This window comes from Castor canadensis, chromosome 4 (genome assembly GCF_047511655.1).
Source record: "Castor canadensis chromosome 4, mCasCan1.hap1v2, whole genome shotgun sequence".
Lineage (NCBI taxonomy): Eukaryota > Metazoa > Chordata > Mammalia > Rodentia > Castoridae > Castor > Castor canadensis.
Genome location: NC_133389.1, coordinates 180,291,110 through 180,318,719, shown reverse-complemented (window position 1 = coordinate 180,318,719; position 27,610 = coordinate 180,291,110). Strand labels below are relative to the sequence as shown.

The window sequence follows — 27,610 nt, the reverse complement described above, 5'->3', positions numbered from 1 at the left end:
TGGGGCTGGCTGGGAGTTGACCATGTTATCAGCAGGAAGGATGCTGTGCAGGTGTGGGGCTCCTCTGCACTCACCTGCAGTCTCCACCTGCACTTTAACCTTCTCCCATGTTCTAAACATCTCTGACACCCTGAGGGTCAGGAGTCACAAGGGCAGCCCTTGTCTTAATGCTTGCTGAATGGTGCTGAAATATTTACCTTCTCTAACCCTCAGGGGATGGAAATAAGGCCTTGTAGTAGAAGGCCACACCATAATGGATGATCCCTGTACAGTCCACTTCCTTTCAGGGCACTGTCAAGATCATCTACAAATGGTGGGTGTAACCTGCTGCTGCTCCCCATCCCAGGATATCAGGGCCCCAAACCTTGCTCAGCTTGTGGAAGGGACAGGATATGCCACAGACACCCCCAAGGCAGCCTTGGGGTCAATCCCACCCCTCTCCACCTCCAGAGGGACAAGTCCCGGGCATAGCCTCATGGCTTCACAAGAGTACCCAGGAGCCCACAGCACCCAGTCGTTCAGGATCTCACCCGTTACTGCTTTTGACTTTCCTTGTGCCACCCATCCAGTACCTCATTCCTGCTTGCTGGAATCAGCCACCTGACACATCGGAACCCAAGTGTAGTCTCAGCTCTGCCTTCTGGGATCACAATTCAGAACAAATGGGAAATGTGACAGTGGTTCTAAACCATGGAGGGGGGAGGGGAGTGGCCAAGATACAAACACACAGACCAGGGACAGAAATGAGCACTCTTGATTAGTTGTGCTTAGAGCCCGTGGTCTATTCTGTATTGTTAGAAAAATCTCAGTTTAGAAGGCCAAGCAAATGCACTGTTCCATTAATGATACATTTATAGTCTGCTAAATCTAGGGGAGAAAAAAAAAAGGGCATTTAGATCGCCATGGATGTTTTCACACTAAAGAAATACATAAAAGTCACTATGGATCAATGAAGTTCACGGTTCCCAGGAATATGGGGCTCTTGGTGGGGCCTGGGGCCTGGTGCAGGCATCAGAGAAGCCACCCTGGGAACACTGTGCCAGCTGCTCTGTGCCCAGCCCCACCTTCAAAGGGTACCTGAGTCACTCTGTGCAGGACTCTACTCCAATGTCACCACATGGACTCCCCAAACCCCGAACAATACTTCCCTATTGCTGCTATAACATGCACACAAAAGTGCCCTGCTTCTACCTACCACTTGCTGCCCTACCCCTTGGGGCCAGACCTCCCTGTCCTATTTAGAGGGGACCTGCTATCCCATGTGTCCAGCATCCTTAGCACCCCCTGCCAATTCCCTTCCCTCCAGCCAGGTCAGTCGCCCCACCCTACAACTCTCGACGCATCCTGCCTCCTCCTTGGTCCCCTTGGTCACTTGGAGAGTGAAAATCACTCTCCTTCAAGGCCCAGTTTGTAGAGAGGCTCCTGTGTACAGTGCACCCCTTCCACCTCCACTTCCTCCCTGTGGGTGTGTTTCCAGGCAGGGTCATGTTGACACGTCTGCACGCTCCAATTCCTGGGCTTTGGATTTCACAGACCAACAGCTCAAACCCACTTACAAGCTACATGCTGATGGACACAATGCAACCCTCCACACCTTCCTCTTCACTTCTCACCCATCGAACAGGCAGGAGGATCCTTTATCTCATTACTCCATCTGTACCAAGGTATAGGGGAACAGCCTGCTCACCGCCAGCACAAGGAGGCACACCAGCATGAAAGTGGAGACCCAGCCAAGGCAAAGCTGTACCCACAGGTGCCACCAGCAGACCAAGAGTAGGCCGCACCCCTCCTCACCTCACCAAGGACTAGGAAAGCACAGCCTAGCCAGGGTCTCCAGATAAAACCCAGGAATTTAGGGTACACACAAATAAGTTTTTAGTGCATGAGTATGTCCCAAATACCCAAATGTACTACTGGGGCATCCTACATTTTTATTTGGTACACCTGGCATCCGGGAAGTCTGACCTCATGGGGAATGATGAGAGGTAGCAGAGGGGACATGAGCAGGCAATTTCATAAGGATCATTCCGAGAAAGAGACGCAATCTGTGGTATTTACTTCCCAATAAAGAGCTGCTTTCTAGAAAAAAAAAAAAAAAAAAAAAAGAATTTCTTGCTAACTATCAAAAGGTGTTTTGATAGTTCCCATATCATCCCATATCATCCTGCAAAGACGCCCACAACAAAGATTGTCATGGAAACCACTCACCTCCCTCCTCAAAACCATGACTTCACCTCCCATTCCTCCAGAACCCACTCCAGATTGTTACCAAAGAATCCCTGTGCAAACAAACACCAGGACTAGGACTGAATGGCAGGAAATGTGGCAGCTTTTTCTAATTTTAACTTCCTCCAGGAATGCATGTGTTCTGAACACGCTGGGCAAATGCTCTCCAGTCCCCCCTCCCTGCCCCGCCTGCCACACATTCCTTTGCAGCTAACGGCGCCCCCCACCCCCACACACCCAGAGAGCACAGAGCAAAATGCAGCTCTCAAGGCTGCCAGGGGCTCTGGCTGCAGGACCTGTATGATGCTCTCCAAAGTGACTAGAAAAGCACTCCCAGACCAGGGTGCACCACCTCTGGAGGGCTCAGCCAAGCTCAAATGGTAACCCATGGCTCAGAGGGACACAAAGATCACAACTGGGAGGCCTGGAAAACTGAACTCAGCCAGTTACCCTCCTGGGACAGAAGTATTCTGAAGGAGGTCCGTCTGATTTTAAAGGCCCCAGGGAGGTGACACTCAAGGCTTTTAAGAAAGACTTATTTTCTGGAACACTTGAAGAACTTTTACAATTCAACAGGAAAACTGGGCTGAAACTGGGAAAAGGAACTTCCTATTGAAAAAACCAGAAGAGCCAATGAACACTAGCTTATGGGTAACATGAGCACAGAATCAGATGCCACCGCACAGAACAGGCCCTGATTTCAAAAGGCAGCCAACACAGAGTGGGGGGGTGCAGAGCAAACTGCTGGTGGGAAAAGATGCCCTGGAGATAAAGCCTCACTGTGTTTGCACAAAGCCCTTCCTTCCCAGCAAGGGTAGACTGTGGCTGTGCAGAACTGTAAACACCCTGGTGTCTTGTCAGGAGTAGAAGAGATAGAGCACAGGAGGGTGCTGGCATGAAAGTGGATGAATGGCAGCTACACATGACACAAGGGAACCCAAAACTGGATGTTTAGCCAAATGGAACTCTTGGAAAACGATGCATTAGTTACCTAAGGCTGTGCAGCAAATGGCCACAAACAGGAATCTGGGCGCGGCTTTGCTGGGTGGAGAGACCTTCAGAGTCTTGGCTGGGGCTGTGGTCTCATCTCAAGGCTCGGCTGAGGAGGGGTCTCCTTCATTGACTGACTGGTAGAGGGCAGAGCCCTGAGAGTTGAGACACTGAGGAGAGCCTCTGCTCCTTGCTGGCTGTTGGTGTGAGGCCATCCTGGTTCCATGCCACATGGCAGTTTGCGTCAGCAAGTTATCAAGCAAGAAGGCTATAATCTTATGTAACCTAATCACTGTCGTGAATTCTATTAGTTTGGGGCAGGCTGCTAGGCTAGCCCAGATCCTGGGAAGGGACTGTACAGTTTCATTTATATAAAAATACAGAATACAGAAGCAAAAGATATTGCTTGGGACAGAACCCTCTGTGGTAAAACTATAAACAAGCAGGGAATGATGGCCACAAAATTCAAGGCGGGGACTGCCTTAAAATGCTTACAGTGTTATAGATAAAACACGGCTGTGATGGGGAGGAAAATGGGGAAATTCTACCTCTTAGCCTGAGTAGAGTAGCCAAGAAGTCTGTGCGAGAGTTCATTGTTTGACTCCTCAGTCATCCCAAATATTTTCAAATGCTATCTGTATCTGCCCAAGGTTTAGGGATCACACGTGTTGGTACCTTGTATCCCAGGGAAGTAGGAACAGGTGCTCTGCCCTTGGAAAACTCCACCAAGTCCTGTAGAGCATCTAGGACTCCTGTGTGCCTGGCCTGGCAAAGAAACAGGCCGGTTCTGGCCCAGAAGCATGACATAACCTGCCCATCTTTTTCTCCCCCCTTGCCAAACTGAATCCAAAGACCTCCAGCTCCACTGTAGGTACAGCTGCCCCCTCCCAGGCTGGATCCTGAGCCTCAGCGCTTTTACCCCACCTCTTGTCCCTCTGTCAAAAATGCAGGTCATGAAGGCTGCAGGGGTCAGCCTCTCTTCAGCCGGCCAGGGCTCCCCTGCAGGACCCTGAGGCTTCCTGCGGCTGGGGGTTCTAAGCCACTAGAGGCAACTGAAAGCAACATTCAACTGCAGGAAGCTGGGAGTTGCCAGAACCGCATCCTGTTTGGCCGTGCATGGAGTCAATCATGCCAGTGACGCCTACACAGAAGCCCTAGGGAAGCAGGTCTTGGGAGAAGCCTGAGCCTGCAGCAGGGACAGATCAGGACCAGGAGGACTCAGCACCCCAGTCAGTGAGCACAGAGTATGGAGATGACTGGTGCAAGACAGTGTCTGGTCCATGTAGTAAGGGCAGTGACCAGGCGGTGTGTGTTTGCCCCTCACACTGGCAACACCAGATATTTACTGAGTGAATGAACTAATGAGTCAATGAATGAAGTCCTTCTCCAGACAGGTGAAGAAAGGTCAGGAGAGAAACAGACCCTGAGTGAGATGAATTGCAGTCCAGAATAGAAAGCAAAACCTTGTTGACATCATGCATGACAGTCCAGACTGGTTGACAGGCCCTTTGGCTACTGGAGGGAGGGAAAGGGGGAGTCAAGAGCCCCTGGGAGTCTAGGCTTCTCTAGCACTTCACAAACCCACAGCCTCTTCCTGGAGAGTGGCGGCATGAGTAGAGGATGTGGCTTTTAACACACCCCACCAGGGAAGGAACTTGGGGAGGAATTTTCACCCATAACTGCAGGGGACTGTTGTAGTTTTCAGCTGAAGGGTGCACCTTAGTGGGCACAAAGAGCTGCATGCATGGCTTCTGGAGCAGAGTGTGAGAGGAGAGGAAGCTCCAGGAAGGCCAGGTGGTGGTCACAGGGCCAGCAGGTGGCCACTGGTTCAGTCAGAATGGCGGGTCATATGACAACAGCTCTGGGATTCTGGCCTCTGCAAGAAGGGTGGACCAGAGGTTGACAAGCCCTATGGCACACTGGTCACTGAATGCTCCCAAGAGCCACCAGGACTGAGCCACAGTCTTCAAAGCCGACCAGGAATCTGCTTCGTGTGGTTTCCTTTTCCAGTTCCCCATGGTTTTGACCTCACTGGGGCACCTCCAAATGCACATGGATAGGTCAAAGGAAGGCCTCTGAGGAATCTGCCAGCTGGCCCGCTGCCCACAGTGTCCTCAAAGGCCCAGCCAGGGGGCCAATCACCCTGTCTGGACTGAATGACCTACTGGTACTTACCCAGTGCAGACAATGTCAGTGTGAACCTGCTTACAGCTGCCACCTTTCCCACTTGAGAGGCTCAGGTGCAGAGGTTAGAATAGACCCTGAACTGCCCAGGGCTTGGGAGCCCAGCTACACTCCTGTACCTGCATGAAGCCCTGAACAAGCCACAGACTCTCCACTGGCTCTTCAGCTCTGTAAAGGGCAAAAATGACATTCAAGAGGCTACTGTGGACGGCGAATACCTGCAAGGCACTTAGAGCTGTGCTAGGTCCACAGGTGGTGCCACATAAGTGTACCCCAGTCATCAGGGAGCCGGTCACCATCCCAGACCCACTGGGTCAGAATCTGTACTGTAGTAACGCCTCTGGACAATTCCTGAGTATGTAAACTGGACATGGGAAAAGCTGGGCTAGAAGGTGTCAGCCCCTGAACATGTCCTGTGCAGTAGCTGCTCCCGTAAGAAAACCCTCTCGCCTAAGAAGATTAGAAGCACTGTGCAAGGTCGTGTGTGTTGCATGTGTGGACACACATCACACATCCTTACTCTCCCAGTGCTGGGTTCAGGTTGTGTGCCAACCGATCACATCTAATGGAGCTGGTGCCTCAATGTAGCTGTGAATATTTGCACAGAGTTTAATCAGCCATCTTGGGAGGAGAGACAATCTCATCTCATCCCTTTTCCATCTACCCCTAAGTCACTAGTAGGATTAGTGGGGGCTCCTAACAGGGGTCTGACACACCTGCCAACTTGCTCCAAGGCCTGGTGCCCCAGGCTTTGAATTTCAAAGTGGTTTATCAATGCATCCATTGTCCCCGCCAGGCTAGTCCCTCTCTCATATTCATCTTGCAAAAAGATCATCTGTGCCTGTGTTAAGAAGCTCCCTCCCTGGCCGGGAGAGTGCTTACCTCTAAATGACTGGGCCTGGAGAGAACAAAGAATCTGCTGATGGAAAGAGACAGGCTGAGCAGGCTTTGCAGAAAAGGGCCACTCTGGGCTTCTCCCTCAGTTCTTCCCTAATATCCTCTTCTGCTCCAGGGTCGCATCCAGGATGCCATGAGACAATTTCCTGTCATGTCTCCTTAGGCTCCTCTTGGCTGTAGGCTTTCCCCAGACATTGCTGTGTCAGATGACCTTGACAGTTTCAAGAAGGACTAGCCAGGTATTTCGCAAGATGCCCGAGTTGGGAACTGTCTGATGTGTTTCTTGCCATTTCGGTAGGGCTAAGTGTTACTGGGAAGAAGACCACAGAGGGGACACACCACTCTCATCACATCCCACTATCAGTATGACTTCACTGTCGGTATTGACCTTTGTCACCTGCCCAGCCTCTCTAATGCCCTTCTCCCCTCTGTTCCCCTGCCAGCCAGAGAAGCATGGACAAAAGCTCAGGTATTTATTACAAACAAGAGGCACAGGCTCTAGAGATAGCAGTCCTGGCTTAACCACGGGCAGCCATAAGTAAAACCAGAGAGAGAGAGACCGTCAGCACAGCCCCCTGGTAACCATAAGCATTCACATTAGCAGTTCAGGACCATTAGTGGCGATAAGTCAATGGAGCTGAAGAAATGGATAGATAAAGGCAATATTGTGGCCTGTACTTACGACAAGGCAACTTCTAGAAGAAGGGTCAAAATACCACCTGCCCTACCCAGGTCCTTTACACAATCCTGGCCAAGTGGGTAGTATGGGGGTGGCCAGGCCCCCTGCAGTGATCACTCTTCATGGATGGATGGGTTACCTGATGGTGGTCCCTCCAGTCTGCAGGCATCCTTTGCAGGTGTTACAGGATGAAAACCAGGGCCCCTGTCCCTCAAAGACAGCCACCCACACATCCCAGGCACTGAACTCAGCCACAGGCCCCTGGGCTCTGGAGTCAAGGCTCAGTGGGCAGAGACTGATTTCTGTGGGGTCATGGGCATCCTGGCTAGAAAAGATCTGAGGATGAAGCAGCAGAAAAGATGCAGGTCACAGAGGGGCAGGGAAACCACCAAGGAGGGGAGTTAGGATTGAACAGCTCTGGGACAAATTACTTGTGTGCAGTTTCAAAGGTTGGCCAAACTGCTTAATACCTCAGTTTCCCCACAGCCTAAGTGAAGGCATAGTGGCTGTCTCACAGGAGGGTAATTCTAGAATTAGCTAAATTCCCAGGCTGAGTAAATGAAAGTCTCCTGACAATGGGTGAGCGGTAAGGGACACAAGATTTTTTTGGATGGACCTCAAGAAGGGACTGAACAGCCCTGGGCCTGGCATGTCCACCTGCAGAGGGAAAAAGCAACAACTCCAGAGAGCCCCTGACCCTGTGAGCTACCTGCCACCACTGCCACTGAGGTCATAGGGGTGGCACACCGATTTTGGGGTAACCACTCAGCCCACAATTAACACCTGTCCACCATGGGGCTCTCCCACACCAAATCGCTCCCCCAGGAATATTCAATTCCTGCATCAAACATTCATTTTTCACCCAACTCCCCCCTTCTAGTCCCTGGAACCCCATCAAAGGCGACCACTGATGGGGCTGAGGTCAGCCGGCTCCAAACGGCAGACCCCAGGGCGTGTGCCAGAAGCACTCCACACCGTCTCTAACTGGGGTGTTTTATTATGATCCCCGTTACAAATCGCCACATGTCACACATGGGCAGGGCCTGCCATGGTGAAATGAACTGTAGCGCCCCAGGCCAGTGTGAATGCAAGGACCAGCTCGGATCCCTTCCTCTCCAGAGCCAGCCAAGGAACAGCCGGGAGGGAGGCTGGGCCGGCAAGAATCCAGTGCTTTTTCTGGGCTAAGAAGGCTTGTCAACACCCTGGGCTGTGGGCAGCATCTACTTGTCACTTAAAATGCAGTGAGGAATGGAGCCCCCAATGTCACCGAAACACGGAGCCCTGGAAGGCAAGAGCCAAGTCAGGAGCTACACATTCCACATGCTTCTGTGGACTTCCAAGTCGACAACCAGGGGTGGGATCCAGAATGGGTAGGGTCCACCGGGCAAATCACCCCTTCTGTGCTACTTGACGCAATGCTGTAGGGGATGGCAGAAGAGACTGAGCTCGTGACCTTCATGAGTCTCTAAGGGAGTGTTCCAGACTCAGGAGGTGTTACTGGGTTCTGAGACCCCCAGCTGACCTGGACTCGAGAAAGGAGAGTGCTGGAAACCCAAGCTGAGTGAGGTAAGAAAAGCATTTACTGTTTGTTCAGTGTGTGGCAAGGCGCTTTAGGTCTGGTGCTGCCGATCATGAAAGGTGACCAGCTAAAGCCAAGGTCTTGCCGAGAGATGGGATGATGCCATCTTGGAGAGGCAAACTGGACAGCAATGCCAGGAGCACGCAGGGTAGATCGGTGCCCCTTGTGCTAAGTCAAAGAGAGGAGACAAAGAAGCTCTGTAGGGGACCCCCCCCCAGGGTGGCACCCCAGCTCCCAACACTGTCCCTCTTCCTCCCCCAGCATGGCTGCACATCTGGTGGGCCTGCAGATAAGCTCAGTGTTGCCGGTCAGTGCTGGCCCTGTGCCCTGCAGGGTGGGAAAGCAGGTGGCAAAACTGATCACCAATAATCCCATTTCAAATATAAGGTCCCTGCAATTTAACTCACAGTAACAGTTACAGGTGATCAGATAGATGACTTCTACTGGCTTTGTTTTCCAGATCTACGCTAAGTATGCATTGCTCATAAACAAACAAGACATGCTCTGGCTGTCACCAGAGCACTGTATTCTTGGGTTCCAGGTCTGTACAGTATGACTTATGCTTTGGATGACAACCCTGAGCCAACCCGCACGGGTACGGGGCTTTGGGTGGCAATGCTGGCAGGAGGCTTGCTCCCACCTTCCTCAGAAAGACGCCTCCTTTTACGTGCCCATGCAGAAATCAGCTCCCCCACTCACACAGGCACCTACAGCAATTCCACGTGTTGTAATCTTTACTGTGAGTTTTGGACCAGTAAAGAAAAAGGCCCATCAAAAAAACTTTACAGAAAATTGAGGTGAATAACTACTTAACGTTTAAAAGAGGGAATCCCACAAGCACCTGCCAAACTTCCATAATAACCAGAAAAATGCAAGGCAAACCCCCAAGGACATGCCACTTCACACCCATTAGGATGGCTACTATCAAAACATGAAAATAAAGTACACCAAGTGGAAGATGGAGAAAAGTGGGAACTGCTGGTACACTGTTAGTAGGACAGGGAGGTTCCTTGAAAAATTAAAAATAGAGGTACTTTTCTATCCGCAATCCCATCTCTGGGCTCAGGCCCAAAGGACTGGAGAGCAGCGTTACTTAGACGAGCAGGAGACCACCCAAGTGTCCACGGGTGGGTGAACGGAGGCTCTCTATGTGAGCTGTGGGATTTACTCAGCCCTAAAACAGACCCTGTGTCACAACTCCGATGAACCTTGCGGCCATGCTCAGTAAGTCAGCTGGGCAGAATGGTGAATGACAGGACTGGGGAGGGAGAAGGGCACAGACTCCCAGTTTTGCAGGATGACAAAGTTCTAGAGACTGTGTGGCACAGAAATACCTAACACTACTGAACTGTGCACCTAAAAATAGCTAAGATGCTAAAATGTCTTTCCCTGATTTATAAATTTAAAAAAATGGAGGGGGGGAGGCTACAAACAGTAGGCTATTTTGTTTTCTTCCTACAGTTTCTGAAGCAGTGTGTCTGGCCACACACTTGGAGCCCACTGGAACTCCTTCTGATTTGGGCCTGAGATCCCCAAAACAGGTCTATAGCAGTTAAAAGAAAAAAAAAAAAAGAAGTCCACTCCTGTCCACTGGTGTTTAGATGACAAAAAGTGATACTGATCCCTAAAACAGAAAACGCCCCACAGCCAGCTTGGGGGTGGCACACAGACATGGAACCCACTGTCACACAGAAGGAGGACGCACACAACTGCGCCAGCACCCTGCAGAACCAGACCCAGGAATTCGAGGCTGGTTCACGGGAGACCCTGGGGAGGGGGCAGTGACTCGATTTTCTTTTCTTCAGGTCTGCACTATCTGGAATACCACCATCACTCATTATTCCTATCAAACAAGATTTAAGCACAGCTAAATTCTGAAAAATCACCATCTCAGAAATAATGCCATTCAAGCCAGGTGTTTGGGGGAGGGAGGAATAAGCTGGTCAGTCTCAGTCTCAGCTGGGCAGTGGAGGATGCTTTGAAAATTCCAAAGGCCAGGGCCAGACTTCAGGCCAGCTGCCTCTCTAGGAAGGGACTGAGCGATATTTTAACCTCCCAGGTGATTCTGATGCTCAGAGCCAAGGGTTAAACGCTATACAGATCCCCACAAATTCAGTAGGCCACTGGGCTGTGCTCCGGAATCAACGTCTACAAGCATTCTGACAGTACTGCCTGGACATAAGCCAGAAACACGTTAGGAAGGAAGGGGGCACAGCTGGGGCTTGCAGGGCGTGGGTGACATTTAGCTTCCCCGAGGGGACCAGAGCAGCATCCAGGGACCAACCCCACCTGGTGGTACAGGGAGGATCAGGCTAGAGATGCAATCCTGGAAGGCCAGCATGCAGACTGAATTCCATCCAAAAAGGCTGGGCTCATTCTGAGGAGCATATGCAGGTCAGGAAGCAGCACCCAACCCATACACTCAGTTCTTGGAAAAGGGCAAAGGCCACCACTGAGCAGCGTCCGGCACGATGAGGGCACTCTGAGCAAGTTTGTTGTGTGAATTGATGAGCGTGATTAGGAAGAACCAGCTTGGGGGTGGGAGGGGTGGTCAGTGCCACACAACTCATAGTCACCGTGGCACACTTGGAATGGCCGCAGGACCGTGGAGTCCCACTGAGGCAGGATAGATCAGGAAAGACAACGAAGCGTGGGAAACAACAGCCAGGAATTCACAGATAAGCACTGTACTGTACTACAGAGTAGCTTGATTAAAAGTACATAGATACTGCTTTCTTTGCTTTGAACTTCACAAGTTGCAACATTTAGCAAAAAGAAAAAATTTTTAAAAAGAAAAGTGAGCAGCAATCTCCCTCTGACCTTGCCCGCTTCCCCAAACAATTACTGTGCTCTGAGAACGGAGCAAGGGTAAGGAAAGACACTTTCCCTTGAGAAAAACACTTGAGAAAATGACTCTGGGCGCAAAAAGCGTTGTAAAGGAAAACACTTATCTCCAGGATGGACACCTGTCTTGAGGGGAGCATCTCACAGGACCCACTCTTTGTTTTGAGGATGCTCAACATCTGTCATGGTGACCCAAATTTAATAAGCGGACCAATCTTAATATCTCTGGGCCTAATTGATAAAACGGTGTCACAGCAAGAATGACTAAATATACCAGGTGTCAGAACAAAGGGGAGCAATTATCCTAGGGTGAATGAGCCCAACACCAACCCACTTTTTTACCACAAAAAAATACTCCTAAAGTTACAGCACTCACTGCACCTGTTACCAGATGTGGCTGCTCCCATGTCTGGGCTGGGTGCTATCTTTCTATCTTTGCTTTGCTAATAAACTTTCTTGTGCTCTATCTCAATGCGTCCTAAATTTCTTTTTTGCAACCACATCACGAATTTGGTAGTCAAAGGCCAGATGGAGGCCTCCTCCCTTCAGGAGCATTGCTGGTTCTGATAACACCACAAAACCCATCAGGACAGCACGCATGTAACATGCAGTCTCCAGGCTTCAGAGAGGGGCTCTGAGCAAAGCCACCTATAGATAAAGTGTTAAAAACTCACAAAACCAAAACCACACAAAAAAACACCAAAAATCCCAATAAATTAGACATATTAAACAACAACAAAAAAACCCCACAAAACAATGTTAGCAGCTACAACAGTAGCAAATGAAAAGTTAATGAAAACTGCCCCCGTGGCCACGGGGAAAAGGAGAGAAGGAGAGGAGGAGGAGGTGATCCCAACTGAGGTTAGTGTGAATGCGTTTCTAGTTTAGTCATCAGCTAAGTAGACTAGAACCATGATTCTGGTCTACCTTCTAAATCACAAAGCAACAAAGCTCAGCAAGAAGGTGCCATAGCCTGTAATTCCAGCATTTGTGAGGCAGGAGGATCCTCCAGTTCAAGACCAGCCTGTGTTACACAGTGAGACTGCCTCAAAAGAAAAAAATAAATTAAAAAGGCGTGAGAAGCAAACTCTGCAAGCAGAGGGGCAGCCATAGAGACTGGCATGTGTGTTCTTACAGCAAATATGAAAAGTCTAGAAAAAAGGGCTTGAACCCAGTGAAAAGAAACAGACGACACTCACACGAACCAGAACAAAATGATCCAGAGAGATGATAAAGGGGATCAGAAAAAGTAAAATTCACAGCCGAGAGCATTAAACACATGAAAGGATTTTTATCTTAAAGAAATTACAAGGCAACAAAAACGTCTAATTCTCATGCTGAAAGAACAGCTAAAATATCCAAAGAAAACCAACGTCTTAGAGAAACCTGGGAAAAGTGCCCACACGAGAGCATCCTTGGCCAAAGAAATGTTCAATAAACTCCCAAGCAGACCACTGCTCACCCCCTTCCCCATCACAACACAGAAAATACCAGAGGGCAAAAGGGAAGAACAGGAGTCTCTTGATTTAAAGAGGACATTAGAATAAAAACAAGAACCTCTTCAGAAGGTAGAACAAAGAACACCTGCGGATCCACTGGGCTGCAGGAACTGGGTGGAAACCAGCTGGCCCCCTTCCCCGACCTGGCTACTTCTAAATATCCCAAGTAGAGTTCAAACTTCAAATGAAGAAAGATCTAGCTAGAGCATCCCATAGCCATTATCATTCAGCCAACGTGAGTCTCTGATGGCCCCAGGCGGTCCTCAGTCTTCATTCCAGCAGCTGAGGACCAGGGTGGTCAACTTCATCTGAGCAAGAAGAGGTAGGCTTCTGCATAGGTGGCAGGGGCACAACAGGTGCACTGGCCTTACAGACGGTCGTAGCTAAGGAGAAGAGCGCCGTGTGGAGCCAGCTCAGAGCAGGCTGCTCAGGTTGGAGATACATTCATCTACCAGGCAGGGTGCTGGGGGTTGTGACCAGATCACCTGGACCAAGTGCCAGGCACTACTGGAGCTGAGGGAGAGAACGGGGAGACACGGTCCCTGTGTTTCACATCACAAGGAGGCCTTCGCATCACTGGGCAAGGCGCCTGCTGTGTCACATCTCCATGGAGAGGGGAGGGTTGAGAACCTGGTGGGACAGTGGAGGGATGGAAAAGACAAAGTGGGGAGGCTGTGGGGTAGGAGGCAGATGTAGATAGGGTACATGAGAAGAATTCTCTTCCACCATGAGGGCAAGGTCAATGTTGTTAGGGAAATACAAGGAGAGGAGAGGTCGCAGGGCTGGGCAGAGAGTTACTGCTGCAGCAGGAGACTCCCCAGGAGGCCGGGGAGATGGGTAGCCTGCAGTGGAAGGGGGAGAGGGACAGCAAAGTCAAGTGTGAGCATGCAGTGAGGGGAAAGGATGGACACCCCACCTACCACCTCCACACCCTCTTGACATTAGGGGTTCTCCCATCCTCCAAGCCTTGGCTGCTGTCACTGCACTGGACTGTCCCCCTCAGACTCCCCTCCCAGACATCATCTGGCCACCGTCAGGTCTCACTTGAGACCTCAGGTTCCTGTCTCCTGTGGAATGGCCCACAAAGCTCCTTGGACTGGTTCCGGCACTGCTGAGTGCACCTTGGAATTTGGGGACCTGGTGCCCAGGGGAGGCAGAACAGAATAATGGTAAAGACAGCATGGACTTCAATCCTGGCTCAGGCTCGCCCCTCACTGTGCCTTAGTTTCTCTATCTGTTACACAGAGACAGCAAGAGCCTCCTCACACACACACGTCATAAAAGAGAAGAGCTTCTCGGCAAATTATGAGGACACAGATGGGGCATCTCCAATGCTTCTGAGGACCTAACTATTAATACTGTCACCATGAGCACAAAAGAGTTGCATGGTGTATGAACACCCAGCAAGATTCAGGAGGGAGGGACCACATGAATGCCACCTGCCAGAAAGCCAGTGCATATTTCAATACTTTTACTACCAAGCACAAGGCTAGCTTAATTAGGCAAAGCCAGATGGGAGACGTTCATGTGACTTTATTTTTCAAGTTTCTGAAAACCCTTATAGCTCAAAGAAAGAGGAGGGCGTGGAATTCAAGTCTCCAGGATCCTCTGAAGCACTTCGTGAAGAGTCACATAGGTGCAACCCAAGACACTGGTGCTGCAACATCCTCAGTTAACTACCAGCCACTGTTGGGTGGGTGTCTCAGACACTGTGTCTACAGCACACCCACTGCCATCTTCAGGACAACTGGAGCAGTGCCAGGTGCTGGTGGCTCACGCCTGTAATCCTAGCTGCTCAGGAGGCAGAGATCAGGAGGATCATGGTTTGAAGCCAGCCTGGGCAAATAGTTCCATGAGACCCTATCTTGAAAAATCCTTCAAAAAATAGGGCTGGTGGAGTGGCTCAAAGTGAAGGCCCTGAGTTCAAGTCTCAGTACAGAAAAAAAAAAAAACTGGAGCAGTGCCACCAACCCAGTGGGTGTTCCACACATCAGAGACCACCTGTAGGCACTTTCCAAACATACACTACTGCCACCCTTGTCATCCATCTTAAATGTGCAGTCTGCTTTGTTTCCTTAAAGACAAAGGGAGGGATAGGCATGGGCAGGCAATCACCCAACCTCTGGTGTCCAATCTCCAACAGCTGTTATTTTTGGTGCAGTCCCTGTCTGCAAGCTCTCTGGAGTCTCCCATTTGCAATTCCCAGAAGTACATTCTGAAGGCAAAGGACAACCACAAACAAGCTGATATATTCAAAGTCACACGCACCCTAGTTTTCCCATAATGCCTAACTTACAATAATCTCCTAAGCAGTAAATTGGTGTTTTGTTCTGAATGTGCCTATCACCTGGTACTCAGTCTCCCAATGTGAGGCTCACCGTGGGAATCAGAGCTGCGCTCCCCATTTTCCCGCTCAGCAAAACAACCTGTCTTTCTCCCAGGATAGCAAGTAGATGCCCAACTTAGCAGGCAGCCAATTTTCAGATGATTTCACTAATGGCAAACGAAATCAGTGTTTATGACATCATTTTTCTGCTTTCAATGCTTCCTTTGGACCCTGAAAATGGAGTGGCTTTACCCTGGGCATGTGGAGGGCTGCTGGTTTTCCTTCCGGAGCAGAAGGCTGTACTCAAGTTTTCCCAGAAGAGATGGGACCAGCCGGGTTAAAAGGGGTTAAACACAGCCCTCTCTAGCACGACAGCACTTCTCATGTATGAATGCAGCAAGGGTGCCCGTCAGCAGGGACTGACTGGTCAGCTTCAGAAACAAACAAGTTAAGCCAGGACACAAGTAGATCCAGGGCTGGTGGCCCAGCCAGTGGGGACAGCCAGGTGCCCAGATACATCAGGCTCCAATGGCCAGGGAGAGGCTTGTGACACCAGACTGCTCACTAGGTCCCGGATGTGGTTTTAGCTGCAAAGTGTTCATCAATACCTTTCTTTTTCTGGGATATAGAAATGTGACTCCTTTAATAATCCAACTGTTGGCGTAGTTTCAGAAGTGTCATTTTTTATATTAAAAATAGCTTTGAAGATAGTACAGAGTAGTCAATGGTCAGGGAATGGTGTCATGAAAATCTCATGACAGGCCCAAGACAAAGGTGTCACCCATGTGGCACTCGTGTGGGGTCATGGGAGCCTGGGCATGGAGCCCAACAAAGTTGCAGGGGTGCCAAGGCTACGAGGAAGGGAGCCTGGGTGAGTGTGGTATCCTTGGTCACCCCCTAGGCAGGTCACCTCCTGGCTGCGTCACCTCCTTCACATCACCCCCTAGGCAGTTAGCCTCCTGGGCAGCTCACCCCCTGGCTCTGGAGTCATGATCACACATCTGATCAAGTTTCCCAGTGTCCTCAGATGAAAGTTCAAAGCCCAGAGGGCCTATCCGATCCAGCCACCTGCCCTGTTCTTTTTTGGCTCCTTAGACTCACCAAGCCAACCTGCCTGGAACCCGACAGCACCCGGCCCCCAAAATTCCCCACCATGACCACTCAATTCCTGGTCTGCTCTTTCCTTCACTGAGTGGAGCTTCTTTGGGGAGCCTGTCCTGACCCCCCGCTACACCCTTGGGAACCCTGCCCTTCTCCCTTTGTGTGCCTAACACCCTCTCTCTGTGTCGGGCAAGTGCTGAGGATAGGAGCTGTCTCTGTGAGTCTCACCATGTTCTCTGCCTAGAGTCAAGCAATGAATGAGTTACAAGGAGGCCAGAGCTTTGGAGCCTCCCTGACCCCAAACTCAGAGCTGGAGTACCTGGCACTCAGAAAAAATAAACAGCTAATGAGTCCCCAGGGGTTGGGTTGCCTGCCAGTCCCTTACCTTGTTAGGGTTTTACAAGGCCCCCAAAGTGCTGCCTCATGTTACCAAATAGGTGAATGACTCACACAAGGCAGGTGCCAACACCATGCTCAGCAGATGGGCCAAAAAATATTCCACCTATAAATTGGTTCTCTCTTGCCAGAATGAAGAAACCTTGTGACACCAGGCCACTTAGAAATCAAAACTACAACCTTGCCATCAGCTGATGGTATTAGGAACTTTCTCCTCTACAGAGATCCAGAAAATCAACTCTATCCCATTCCCAGTGCAAATCAAACTGCAGCCCATCCTGCCACAGCTGATCAAGTGACAGAGCCCACAAATGCCTCCTGACACCATGACTGACCCTGGAGAGTCTTGGGGCCACACCAGACACATGGAACTCATCACTCAACCCTGCTAGCTGGGAGAGAGTCCTGAAGGCTCCCAACAGAACAACATCCTCAAAGTGCACTGTGTTAGGATCGGGGTAACAGAGTCAGCAGAATCAACCCCTCAGAGCAGGCCACAAGGACAGCTGGTCTTGCAGCTGGCCAGGTTTGCACAACACATCAGAAACTGTCCTAGTGTCAGTGCCTTTGAGGTGCTTTTCCATAAAGCGATTATACAGTCCCTCTCAATTAATGCAAGAAGCTCTTCCTAGATTCATTCCAAGGAAAAACATACATTGAAGATAAACGTATATAATTTCAAAATAACTGGAAACTGTCTAGTTGCAAGACCTGTTAAATAAGCAGGGTAAATCCTGAGGATGCAAATCTGTACTTATCGACCTGAAAAGGTCAACAATTTTTAGATAAAAGCCACTTTAAAAAAGCACAGTATTAATGGAACAAATATAACACGTGTTGAAAAAAGTCCATGTGAGGAGCAGAGTGAAGCCGCCCCCATCCACTCACTGAATTGTGCCACCCTTGATACAAAGTCATGGGTGAAAATATTGCAAAACTCACACAAAAACACTCCCAGGTTGGTTGTCCTGGCTGGTAAAACTCTACTGATGTTAATTAACTTTTTCTCCTTTAATAAATATTTTCTACCATGCACGTCATTATGAGTTAAGAAAAATCTTTCTTGAAAAAAATCACAAGAAAGTATTCTCTCAATAATTCATTTTTCTATAAAGTACTCATACCAGATATAACATGCTTCTCGTCTCCCCCCCCCCCAGGTAGCTGGGACAGGTAAGGACCTCTCGCCTAGGACTTCAAGGAGACCTCCAGCAACCCACTGCCAAGCAGAGCACGCCAAGCCCAGGTCTGGGTCCTGGAGCACAGCCAGCAACCCCCACCACTCTCATCTCTTCCGCTGACTCCCAGGACTTGAGCAATGGGGCAGAATAAACATACATCTGAAAGGTCATATGGCCTACACTGTTCAGTTCTGAAGGTGAGACATCTCTGGCCTGAACACCTCCTGGCTGTCACCTGCCCTGGCTGGGTCAACTCCCAATCAGGTCACATCCCTGGCCACAAAAACGCTCTATTTACTCATTATTCAAGCATAAGCTGTAGTGTACACCAGACTCCAGAGAGGACGCGGAATCATGCAGAACTCCATGCTGAGAAGCACTGCCCGAATCCAACACAGGACAATGTGGGGACATTTATGTGATTTCATTTGCATTTCCCAAATGCAGGAAGTCAGTGCTATGATTGACATCTAACAGACCCAACACGGAGCCCTGAGGGCCAAACAGTAGTGTGTGAAGTTGGGAAGCCCTGACTTTTCCACACTGCGACATCACCCAAAACGAAACAGGCCTAACAAAGGGCCATTGGAGAGGCCACTGGGAAAAAGGAGCTTCTCCTGTTTCAGCTATTGTTCCCAACCACGGCCTGGTGCTAGCAGAATGTGGTAGAAGAATGAAGTAGACCAGCAGTCACTTCATTCTCAGTCAGGATCTTCCTGGACAAGACGACTTTCAGTTGTTCAAGCCCAGTCTGTTTCGTATTTGACTGACCACAGAGAAACGGCTACTTACAGAAGTGATGCAATGCCTGCCAGTGGGGAAAACCCAATAAATTCAGGGAGACACTGAAACCACAGAAGGACTCCTATGTTAAAAAGTGCAACTACTTCAGGTGGGCGCCATGTGTGTCCCCTCACATTGACATATCCTTCCCCCCAAATGAAGTGCTCCAAACCACAGGTGGTGCTAATAAGAGTTAAGCAAACCTGTGTTCTGCAGAGATCCACTGGTTGATGACGGATCTCCTGATGTCACCCACAGTTGGCACCCCACCATGGATCCAGGACCAAATGCAGAATGTCAGTTTCCTGGCCCCACACAGTACAGGTGAGCTAGTCAATGGCTACCCAGTGCTGGCCAAGAATAGAGCATTCCTCTCACAATTTCTTTGAATACACATTTCTGAAACCACAAGAGAAAAACAGAAAGCACAACTTTTGTGAGGGGATGTGGCAGGGAGAAGGAGAAGGGAAATCAAGAGCAGACGGTAGCAGAAAGAACAGGGTGCACTCTATTAACCACTGCCCAACACCAGCACCTGTGCCATGGGCAGGGTTCCCCCCCTGATGAATTATTTATATGCATTCCATCAGCCCCAAGAAATGATTCTCACTTAGATCTGAACATCGTACCTTCATTTTTCCATTTACACACAGAACACACACTGCCTACCGAGGCCACAATTCTTAGGTGATTTCAAAATAGTAAACGCACAGGCACTTTTAGGGAACTCCATTTTCCACTGTGTATCCTAAAGCTATTAAAACTTCAAATCCTTTTACATAGGCAATAGCATACAATGGGTAAACAAGGGTGGGGGGGGAGTCTGTCTGAATTAAAAATTAAATTGGATACAACTCAGGGATGGCCACTTGACAGCATATATAAGTTAGCTGGTTATTATTCATAAGCCAGAATTCTTAAAGCCAGAAATTACCCAGGTTGTATATTGTAAGTTTTAAACTGTCAAGATGCCTAAGAAGAGAAAATTAGAGTTGTCACTATATGGTTACATGAAGTCACTATCCTATTTTTCCTTGGCCATCTCTCTCTCTGGGTCTGCCAGTTTTTACACTCAGTGGGCAAACCATCACTGAGAGCCTACTGTGTGCATGTAGGCTGCTCAGATGGTAAGATGCCATGGCCCCAAGCAGCTCCTGTCTAGAAGGCAAGAGGCAGGTGAGGAAGCTAGACAGAGGCAGTCACGGGGGCACGGGCAGCCCCTCACCTTGGAGACTCAGAGGAGCTCTGCCTGCCCAGGGAAGCTCAGATGGGTCTGGAGGGCAAAGGCCTTAACTGGGTCCTCAGAAGCAACGAGTCCCCAGTCAGCCCTCCACCAAGGCTGGCAGAAACAAGCTGCAGATGTACAACCTGGAAGGGCATTTGGAACAGGTCTTCAACCAGGTGCTCCTTCTCTGACCCTCAGCCATTCACCTCTTCCCGGACCTTTGCTCCCACTGCTCCATGCCATGTCAGCCCTCCAACAGGCCCCAGGACCCCAGGCTCTCTGACGCAGCCCTAGCTTCTGCTATCCTGTCTGTATGCCCTCAAGTGATGGCCCTACTTCATTTATCACTAGCATCTCCGGAGGAGCCTGTGCTGTGCTTTCCTGTCTTCTAGAAGCTTCCCGACTACCTCAATTCCATGGCCCTTACAAGCCAACCCAGAGGTCTCCAGTTCACTGCTCCCTAGAACTGTCCAGTTTGCATGGGGCCCTCTGTCCCCTTCCCCCCACCTCCAACCTTCTGCTTGCTAGTTTCAGGGACACAGCACTCAGCGGCCATCTCCCTTGGCAGCCCTTACCCTCCTGCCCCATCTTCAAGGGGGACCAGAGGTCAGCTCAGCTCCTGCTTTTTACTTGAAGCCTACCACATTGAGCTCTTTCTCACCCTTGGCTCCAAATCTGAGAAGAGCCAGGCTGGTCCTCTCTCCAGCAGCCCTGCCCTGCACTGCACATGGCATCTCCTTAAATCCTGCACTCAGGAGCTTCATTTGCCCCTTCCCAGTCCAGACTCACTAAGATTGAAGGACATGTCCTTCCCATGTGCTGACTGTCTCCAAAGAGAGCTCTCACATTTTAAAGTAATCTTACTGCTAAATCATGACAGAGAAAAAATAAGCCACTTATGTGCGCACCAAGCTCAAGGACCCTTGAGCCCTGGAGTTCTTCCACGTGTCACCTGCGAAGTCCCAGGGAATCCCTCTGGACTCCCAGCCTCAGCTTTAAAAAAAAAATCAGACATCAGCTTATCACATGCACCCAAGGACCATCTCCATCTGCCTGGCTTCCTCCTGTCAGACTCCTTCTAGACCCGCAGAAGCAACCAAAGGTAAACAAGGAATGCTGGTCCTTTTCCATGGAGGAAAAGAGCCACTGAAGACAGACAATGGGCAGCTGGGAAGACTGGCCTCTCCCCTCTCTCCTAGGAACCCAGCACTTCCACTAGCATCCGGAGCTTTCTGCCCAAGGGGAATCCTTGACCTCCAATGTGCAGTCTGCCATGCCCAGCCCCAAGCTGCCTCTCCAACCCTCTTCTCACCCAAACTCATCATTCATCAGTGGTGCTCAGTCCTGGACGTATGTGAGCAGCAACTGGGAAGATTTTAAAACTGGAGATGCTGAGGCCCTACACCCAAGACTCTGATTCAACTTGGGAATGGGAAGGGATGTTTTAAACTCCCACATGATTTGATGCATAGATGAGCTTCAGGTAGTGTTGCTGGTACTCAGTGACACCGATGCTCGTTCAGCAGTGCTCCCAGGCAGCCCCGGGCCGGAGCACAAGTTGGGTAACTATTTCATCACTACACAGGGTGCTGCCCAGGGGCTCCTCAGCCCAGAGAAAGGTGAGCTGGAGCCAGCTCCCGTCTGCTCCCACAGATGGTTAGATATTTATGAACACTGCCAGCCTACGTTGGTAGCTACAATCAGCCTTGGAGGGAATGTTTACACCACAGAAATTGGCAGGTGGTACCATCCAGGCTTTGTTTTTCTCCTCCAGAGCTTGTTCCCAGCACACACCTGGCTGGGGACCTCCTACACTGGAAGCTGGAAAAGCTCGTTTCAGGTCTGCAGACAATCAGGAGGCTCCCAGGTTCTGATGGATGGCCAGGGGGAGAAGATCTGAGTAAGAATTTGGAACCATAAAATCCTTTCAAAGAAAGGGTTCTTTTCAATCTGTTCAGAAGAGTCGGGCTAACAGGCACCAGCAGAGCTCCCCTGAGACAGGCTTTTATTGAGCAGATAAGAATAATCTCATTAGTCTGTCATTTATTTGATTGTAAAGAGGAAGGTAGAGAGGCCTTATCTTAGATTTACTTAAACAGCCTTCAGACAATCTTATTCTAGTGACCTCATCTGCCCAGAACACCCTCTCTCCGTGGTACCAGGGCAGACTTCAGGCCAGATACCAAGTTATTCCAACTCAGAATCACAGTCTTCCAAACACATCAGGCTTCTCCCTGCAGACAGGCAGGGAGCAGGCACCGGCTTCAGGAACCAATGTTGCACACTGGCTGCTTTCCATTAGGCTGAAAGGACTTCGCAGGCATTTGCAGTTTCATCACCTTCAGAGTACGAGCTAGTTTATAATTGTGCAAGACAGGCTTATGCTCTTTCCACACCTATCTAATGCTCTCAAAATGCATGACTGAGAGCATTCGTTTCTTTAATTTCAGCACACTGAGAGGTGTGCCTAAGGCTGGGGACTGGACAGATCCAGGCTGAAACCCCAGCTCAAGCACACACTAAACTGTTGGGGTGGAGGAGTTACCAAAATTCTGCAAAATGAACCCCTCAGAGTATCTCTGAGTACTGCACAAAACGTGCACACAGGGTCTGGGGTCTGTGAATGATGACTACTTCTACTCCTTAAGACACTCCAAATCAGAAGGATTGTGTACACCTTTAACTCCCTCAAAGAGAAGGTGACATCGCCCTAGCAGGTGGGCAGGACACTGTGGGTGTTCTGTATGGGATTCACCATTCCCTCCTTAAAACCCATCCCAGAACCCCTTCATTTCTAAACACATTCAGCATTCTCCACCCTGTAAAGACTGACTGCTGCCTCCCTTCTCCCAGGAGCTGGCCTCTGGGCCTGGGGCTTGGCGTTATGTAACACAAGGATGCCCTGGGGCCCGCCAAGTGGCCGGCCAAGGCTTCCTGGAGGAGACTGAGTAAGTAGCTGCATTGTTCCCTGAGTGTCTTGGGGCTTGATGAATTATTTTTCTGTCACCCCTCCAAAGGGTGGTGGCTGGGTGTGGGGCTCCTGTGTGCAAGGAGCCAGGGAGCCAGGAACCAGCTGGGCCCTCTGCAAGCAGGGTGTAAACAGGGGATGGCCAGGGGCTCCAAGCTGCCTGTGCACTCACTCCCTGTGGGATCTGGTTGTCTGCTTGGTAACCTTTCCAGACTCCTGATAGTCAGGCTGCGACCTTGGATCAAAGAAGTCCTGCTGCCCATTTCCAGGGCCTTGGGAAATGTCCCATGGGCCTGGTAACACTTCTCAGAAGAAAAATCACAACACAGCACAACTCAGGTGTTAAATTTGAAAATAACAGAGGGAAGGGAAACCCACAGGGCTGGCCACTTGCTAAACAGTGGCTTGCGTTTGGTATCTCAAACAGAGAGTTATGCAGGTGTGCCCTAGAGCTAGGGACCAGATCAGCAAGCACAGAATGAGGTGCCTCCTAACCTCGTACCAGCACATAGCCTCCTCCTCAGGAGAAGCACATGCACCTCCCACGGGGGTTTGGAAGCTACAGAGTCTTAACTGTCCAGGATCAGAGGATTTAAACCCAGGAGGCCTCCTGACACCCTAGGGAGTAAACCCCATTCATCACTCATTTGCATATCTTATTACCAGACTAGAAACCAACATTAGAATAAGAAGCAAGGCTATTCAAACAGTGCAGAGGGAAATAATTTCAGGCTGCCGGATTAGAGAACAGCAAAGGAGAAATTCCAGGAAGACTCCCCCTTCTTCCCTCCACCCAGAAAATTAACAGCACTAGTATTAACAATGCCCGGTGAAGGACACCTTATCAACAATTTATCCAGCCCACTTTCTGGGCCCTTCCAAACCTCTGCCTGAGCTCAGATCTGCTTCCAGACTGAGTCAGATCAAAGTGTTGGTGGCCTCAACAGTAAGGAATGAAACCATGGAAGGGTGACTAGTAACAGAAAGGATCTTCCACCCTGGTTCTTGCGGGAGAGGGTGAAGACAAAAGGCAGCCTGGACTGCACCTGGTTGGAGTTTTGGCACCTGGAATTAGCAAACCCTATGGGTTCCTATGAATTGCTCTTTAAAGACAGTAAAATATGGTGCCTGAACCTTGGGACAACAGGAAAAAACAGAGGCCACAGAGGCCTCTCAGTCTCCTAGCCGTCATTGTTCATTCAGTAAACATGTGAGCCGTAAAACAAATCCCAGAGAAACCAGGTTGTTCAATTCAGGCGTCCTCCCAGAACCACAACGTTCCCTCTTGGAGGGTGGCCTGGGACTCTACAGATAGTGAGCATCAGTCATCAATGCCCCCTTACTTAAGGAAAATCACCAACAGGAGAGGCAGCAGTGGGGGGAGGGGGCTTGAGAACCCCCCAGCTCCTCCCAGCTTCCAGTACTGACAGGGGAACCAGGAATGTTCTCCTCCAAGGTCCATGGGCCACGCCTGGAGTCTGTTTCCTGGGCAGGATGGCAGGTGGGAGTCAGATTGTTTTACTGGAGGAAAACATGGAACAGCCAAATGCTCCCCAGCACCTTGAAGTACAGCTGCTGTCCATCCGAGGATGTCAAAACGCTCTGCAAACCACCCATTAATTTTTATGGTGGCCTGAGAAGCAGATTGAGAATCATTACCGTCATTTTTACAAGGCAAGGAACCAAAACCACAGGGAGGGAGGAGAGGCACCAGGTCTCCCTGTCTCTCCATCTGGGTCCACGACCTCATGGAGAACCCCAGCCCACTGAAAGAGGACTCATGGCCAGCACAAACTGCCTGGTGGAGAACTATGTCAAAAATCCAAACTTTAGACCTCAGAAACAATCGTTTTTAAAAGGGTGGGAGGAGAGGGATACATAAAGGGGTTTCTCCAGGTTAGGCAAGAATGGCTTCAGATGCAACTCAACCACAAATCTACAAGGCTGTGACCCCACAAATGTAAACACTGAAGGCTGGTAGGAAAGGAGGGTCAGGGATGGCTTCTGTGTGCTGTTTATTTCCATGTTGTCGGCTCTGAACACATATTGCTTCTATAATCAGAACAAAAGTTACGCGAACTTTATTATTACTGGTAAATCACACAGTACTAAAGCTTCTGCTCTAACAAGGAAAGAGTAAGACGAACATGCTTTTCAGATCACACTGATCAACGAGGCTGCACAACCTCCACAGGCAGAGCTCTCCGCGGCTCCTGCCGCGCGGCATCTCCGAGCGCCCCACACCCGGGAAGGGCCAGCGCCTGCCAGTCCCCCAGTCTGCACCGCCAGCACCCCGGTACAGCTCTTGGGTGTACACGGCCTGCCCCGGGCTAGGAACCTTCTGACTCAAAGCTGGGACCCTAACAGACACCCATCCGCAGCGCCGGGCGACTTCCCCGTAAACACACTTGGAGAACAACGCTCCTCTATCCCAGCCGGTCCCTCCCGAGAGCCGCCGGCGCTGTCACCTCGCGGCTGCTCGGTCACCCGATCGCCAAGCTAGAAACCAGAGTTTTCAATTTCATCCTCAAGAAGGGCTCACCGAAGAAGTTGAAATGTGCATTGTCACCAAGTTTAACAGGGAACCGCGCGCCCTTCGCTCATCCCGAGGGCCTAGCCGAGGGGCCTCCCCGATCCCTCCACGCCCTCGGGGCACCCCAGGCCCGAAGGAGCCCAATGCCCCCGGGATCCGCGCTCTGAGGACGTGTCCCGCCGCCGAGGGGCCACTCCTAGGACCGCCCGTCCGGCAGTGGCCAGCGCCGTGGAGGCGGCGGCCAGGCGCACGCGGGGGCTCAGGGTTGCCGGGCGCTGCGACTGGGAGCGGCGGGGTCGCACTAGGGTGCCCCGAAACCGCCCCGCGGGGCATCCGAAGCCCCGAACCTGGGCGGCGGGGAGCGATCAGCGCCTGCGAGGGTGCGCCAGCCCGCCGAGCCGCCCGGTGCCGCGGGGCGAGGCCCGCAGAGATCGGAGTGCGCCGCCCGCCAGCCCGAGGTCCCCTAGTCCCGATGGCTCCCGCTGCCGCGCGCTTACCTGGCTCGCAAAGCGCCCCGCGGGTTCCTGCGGCTCTCTCGTTGTCCGGGACTCGCCCGGCCGGGGGCGCGCGCGGCTCCGGGAATCACCACCACCGCGGAGGAGGCGGCGAGGGGCTGGGGACCGCCGCGAGTATTTCGGGTGCTCGGCCCCCGCCAGGGGGACGGAGAGGTGGTCCCGGCCGAGGCGGGGCCGCGGGCGGCGGGCGGGGCTCAGGGCGCGGACGCCGTGCGGGAAGGCGGGTGGGACGGGCTCGAGCTGCGGCCGCCCGCGAGGCGGGGCGGCGGATGCAGGCGGCCGGAGGGAGGGGTGGTCCCGCTCCGGGCGGGGCCTCAGGCGCTGGGGCGGGGCTATCGTGGAGGGGCGGGGCTGGCGCGATCAGAGGCGGGGGTCTGAGCGCAGAGGGGCGGGGTCGCTCCGGGGCGTGGGCGGGGCCTGGCGTGCAGAGGCCGGGCGAAGCCACAGCAGCTGAGGCCCGGCGGGCTGGCTTGGCGCCGCGCCTCCCAAGCCGCGGCAGGGTTCGCGCCTCAGCGCCTCCTCCTCTTCCTCCTTAGGGCGCCAGCCAGGGAAGCAGGGTCCTGGCTCCGGATATCGGTCCCTGGTACTGAGCGAATGTGGATGAGACTGTCTGATCGCGTTCCTGTGGTCGCCGCACCCCATTTTCCCACCCTTTCTCCGGGAAGTCCTAGGAGAACCCGCAGGCCGGGGAAGTAAGGCAGGGTGCGAGGCTGTGCTGGTAAGCACAGAAGTGAAAAAGTAAGATGGAGGGAAAAAAGCAGCCGCCTTGACCTTACGAAAGGGAGGCGAGCTTCCCGCCGAGCAGAAGAAGCTGAATGTCTGCTCCCCTCTGACCTGTGCGCCTCCTGTCCCCGGCACATACGTGGGCGCCCAATAAATGCTACGTGAAAGGACGCATCACTTAGCGTGTGGCAAAACCCTACACGTGGCTGCTCTTAGTCTGTGTCACGGAGTAAAGGGAAGCTTGCAGGGTTGGTGGGCCACAGGGAGAGAGGTAGAACCAGAATTTGAACACTGGGCCTAGAGCAGCAGGAATGGAGATGCCCTTGCAATTTGGAGTCCTGGACTTCTTTGCGGGGTGGGGAGGGGGGGAGGCTAACTTTCCAGCTCCAGGTCCAAAGCTAGTGGCACATTAAGTCGTTCCTCGTCGTTATCCCCCCAACACACAGATGTAGGTGACTTTAGACGTATCATTAGCATGGGTGTCATGAGCACACCGGCGAGTGTTGGAATCGACTTTTCAGTGTCCCAAGGCATTGCTGCCCCCCCCCACACACACACTGCTTCTTCTGTCTTGGAGCCTCCCTTTATCTGGGAAATCTGCTCTTCCTCCACCGCTCATGTGAGGTCCTATGGAAGTATCAGAGACACCAGTATACAGAGGTGGATCTGGGGCTGGGAGGGAAGCTGGCTATTCGAATCTTGGCGCCTTCTGTATGTAGCTAATTGAATTTCTGCAAGTGGTTACAATTACCTCTACAATGTATGCAGCAGACTTTAAAAGGAAGCGGTCACTAGAAGGGGCAGAGGGACTTCAAAATATACTACAAAGCAATAGCAATAAAAACAGCATGGTACTGGCACAAAAACAGACATGAAGACCAGTGGAACAGAATAGAGGACCCAGATATGAACCCACACAACTACACCCACCTCATTTTTGACAAAGGTGCCAAAAATATAC

General features: G+C 51.2%; 1 protein-coding gene across 1 annotated transcript in view; it reads right to left on the bottom strand.

Moving 5' to 3' along the window:
* Sh3bp4 (SH3 domain binding protein 4) overlaps positions 1-26,157 on the bottom strand; it is an 84,277-nt gene extending 58,120 nt beyond the window's left edge. The window contains exon 1 of the mRNA XM_020181138.2: positions 25,909-26,157. The gene's annotated coding sequence lies outside the window, so the exon portion shown is untranslated. The remainder of the gene's footprint in view (positions 1-25,908) is intronic.
* Between the last annotated feature and the right edge of the window lie 1,453 nt (positions 26,158-27,610).